This window comes from Lates calcarifer, unplaced genomic scaffold (assembly GCF_001640805.2).
Source record: "Lates calcarifer isolate ASB-BC8 unplaced genomic scaffold, TLL_Latcal_v3 _unitig_4174_quiver_1229, whole genome shotgun sequence".
NCBI lineage: Eukaryota > Metazoa > Chordata > Actinopteri > Centropomidae > Lates > Lates calcarifer.
The window spans coordinates 26,404-30,613 of record NW_026116750.1 but is presented as its reverse complement, the minus strand read 5'-3'; positions in this window follow the sequence as shown (position 1 = coordinate 30,613).

The following is a 4,210-nucleotide window of genomic DNA, read 5'->3' as shown; positions in this document are numbered from 1 at the left end:
TTTTGTTTTTTAAACGCATTAATTCACTCATAAATACAACATCAAAGACAACATACCAATCAGAACACAGGGACAACAATAAAGTGCAATACAATGCAAGATCACTACATGTGAAGACAAAAGAGCCCAAGTTGCAGAGTGTGGACAAACTGCTTAGCACCACCATCTGTGCAAATTCAGCCTACTAATTGCAGTGCTAACAAAAGAGTCTTTGAGTCTTTTAGTCCTATGAGTTGGAGCTCTAAATCTTCTACTTTCCATCTGCAGGGGATGGTCAGTACAATGCAATGGTCTGGTGTATTTGAGGCAGAGCAAAGATAAAAATGACCACCTATTTACAAATTTGTGATTTTAACTTTCCTGTACCTTTTGAGATGAAGCAGATTTATTCTTTGTCACCTCTGGCATGAACAGACTTCACTAAGAGTTCAGATTAATTATTTCAAGATTTCTGAATATCCTAGTGAATCACTGAACATATTGAAGATGTGGGTGGTGAGACACAGTGTTAGAACCAGGTTAAATTTGAATCTGTCGCCTATGCAAAAAGCCTGGTGGTGTCCATTTTGTGAAGACCAATTGGCATAAAGATCTGTACCTTAGTGACACAAGGTTTACAAATGTTAGGTTGTCAGAAACTTCCTCTGTATCTACCATTAGTTCCAAAAGCTTATATGATTGTAGCCAAAAAATAGCATTTCACTGAATTCACTTTCTGAAGTCAGAAGTTGAGTGGTAGGTTGATCCAGCTTTATTTGATACTACAGCAGGATATGCATCCTCCCACACTGTCCAGAAACAACAGGCACTGCTTATCTTCAGTCCAACCATGTTGTCTTTACAGTCAGCTTTTCCATCAGCAGTCTAGGCCTCTTCACCCAACATCACGCACCATTCTCCAGAGATAGTGTCAGCGTGGTTTAAAGTATGTGCCTGCACACATTGTACAGGGTTGGATATACTCCAAATTGGATTCTGACACGGTCAGCAGACATGCACCCAGCTCTGTTTATATTACATTAGGCACGGATGTGTTGACGCATGTTTATCGGCATGTACTGTCCACAGATGAAGAAACTGACATCACACATACCATTGCACTACATGGACACAGAAGGTATCATTTGAGCTTTCCCATTCAGCTCTCTATCTTCAAGATAGAGGATAAAACAGCAGTCACCATGACAACTTCCCAGAGCTGTAAAATCCCGTCTTTACAAATTATTAAGTATTATTAAGTATTCAAAATGACTGTACAGTGATATATATATATATATATATATATATATATATAAAAATATGGTCATAAACCTGTAACTATACTTTGATTTTTACACCTGCCGTGTTTCTTTGTGTTTAACCCATAAGAGCCCACAGTGACACAGGTGCCACCAACTCTTTAAATGTTGTCAAAAGTTCCTCATAATTGACTTTTAACTCATGAAGTCCCCAAGAAAATAAAAAAATTATTTAAAAAATAAAACGTTGTTTACATCTCTTCCATTTAGTCTGTTTTACATCCCCCATAATTAATAATTAATCGTTTTCCTAAAAGGAGAAATGGGTCTGGGCTCTTATGGGTTAAATGAATCAAGGAAAGAAAAATAATTTTGCTAGCAATTAGAACTGTCACAGACTTCTGATACAAAGCCAGTGTTTTTGGACATTCTCATCATGTTTTCATAAAGAACACAGTGTTGTAGTGCATGGCAGAGTACACAACTGAAAAATACAGTGTCTCCACGGGTATGGTACAGTGTTTTCCTTTCTCCATAATGCTTCTCATTCAAGCCAAAAGGTTCTATTTTGGTTTCATCCGTCCACAAAACATTTTTCCAGTATCCTTCTGGCTTGTCCAAGTGATCTTTAGCAAACTGTAGACAGGCAGCAGTGTTCTTTTTGGAGAGCAGTACATTAACATTAGCAAATTTGAGTGAGGCCTTCAGTTGCCTAGAAGTTATCCCTGGTTCCTTTGTGACCTCACCGACTATTACATGCATTGCTCTTGGAATAATCTTTGTCGGTTGGCCACTCCTGGGGAGGATAACAATGGTCTTAAACTTCCTCCATTTGTACACGATCTGTTTGACTGTGGATTGGTGGAGTCCAAACTCTTTAGACATGGTTTTATAACCTTTTCCAGCCTAAACATTGTCAACAACTCTTTTTCTGAGGTGCTCAGAAATTTCCTTTTTTCATGCCATGATACACTTCCATAAATATGTGTTGTGAAGATCAGAGTTTGATTGGTCCCTGTTCTTTAAATAAAACAGGGCACACAGTCACACCTGATTGTTATTCAGTTTATTGAGAACACCTGATTCTATTTGCACCTTAAAATTAGCTGCTAATCCAAAAAAGGTACTTTTGCCTACTCTGGATCATTTTCCTCAACAAATAAATAATCCAAAATAATAATTCTGTACCATTTGTTTATTTGAGTTCTCTTTACCTACTTTTAGGACTTGTGAAAATCTGAAAAATGTTTTAGATCATATTTATTCAGAAAATTCTAAAGAGTTCACAAACTTTCAGGCACCACTGTATTGTAAACTCTCTTGTGATTGCAGGTCACACACTGTAGGAGAAAGTCTCATATCTATGTCTAACCCTATAAATAACTCACATTGATGTTACAGGACTAGTGTGATTTAGGAAGATCTATTGGCAAAAAAGTCTTGATTCTTGAAACTCCAAATCTTGTGCTATGAAATGTGACTTCAGAGTAAACAAATATGGCTCACATAGAAAAAGGAAAAAACTTGGAGACAAATCATGGAGATAGTGTAAAAAACATAGACAAATCTTTCGTCAAGCCAACATTATGATGGTTAAGCTAAATGTAGCTAGCTCTTAGCTACCTGGTACATCCATTGCGATACCAATATCAGTCCAGTACTTCTCTAGGGCTGCAATGATTAGTCAACATAATCGACGATATCGAACTATTGCTTTCAGTTCTTGAGTTACAGCTACTCTTTTGTGCATAATTTACATGATATATTCCTCACCAATGGATGATCTACCAGCTGTCATTAAAAAGCATGGGAACATAAGCACAGTCACACAGTGCTGACCTATTCCAAGATGCGATTATCTGTTACAGGATACCTTTAGACAGTGGGGTCCAAAAGTCTGAGACTTTTGGACCCCACTGTCAAGGTTCTTCTATTTTGCATTTTCAAATGCAATATTTTTTTTTTCATTACAAATGATAATATCGGTTCAGCAATTGTGAAAATCACCCAATGTCAGATGGGATAGGCTCCAGAAAAATTGCAATCGTTCAGCCCAAATCTGAGCTCATGCTTCAATGGAAAAAACACAACTTAAGGGAATCTGACATTTTGTACAAAGGCGTTAAATTGTCCAGTGCCTCAGATTAAATTTGATTGCAGATTTAGAAATTGTGCAGAAGCTTAAATATTTCTTCATTTTACAGAACTTTATCACTTCTTCATACTTGTTTTAAATGTTTCTGAATGATCAAACTTTCTCATTATTCCCAGGTTGTTCATCTTAGTGTATTTCAGATACCTCACAACAACATTCAAGCTTTACGAATCAGTTTGGTCTGTGTATTTTCATTCCATGACTTAATTAATTCAAAATTCGATAAGTAATTTGATTGAACTAATTCAAATGTAGCCCATGCAGGAAATAGGCAGTCTGTCAAAGCTGTACAGTTGACATTGCTCCTCTTGTTTCTGGTGACTCCACTGTCCGAAGTTAGCAGATTTGTTGGTTTGTTGGTAAAAGCAAGGTAGTATAGCTTCAGCAAACAACCTTGTCTTTGTTGGTCATTTTGCGGAGTCTAAAGTAGAGATAGTAGCGATACCTCCACAAACTGCTTCTCAGATTCTTCAGGGTCACGATTATCCAATTAGTATGGCCTTGCTTCTCAGTGTCCTCCTCCATTTAGGTCAGCAATCTGTCCAGCTTGTAGTGAATTTTAAGAATACCCTCTGCTGGAGTGCAAGGAAAAATATCTTCAAGCTAGCAGGAGGGTCTCCACGCCCACCTTACACCCTCACATTTCACCATATTACATAAATCTAAAACTCCCTGGAAACTGACCTGAGTTAACAGATGTGCCAGTACAGAAACATCTCAATTATTGAAATTCTTGAAAACAAGAAACATCTTGTGACTTCAATGTCATAGAAATAACCTTTCATATTTGTCATACTTTCTTTTATTTTTTTTCTAG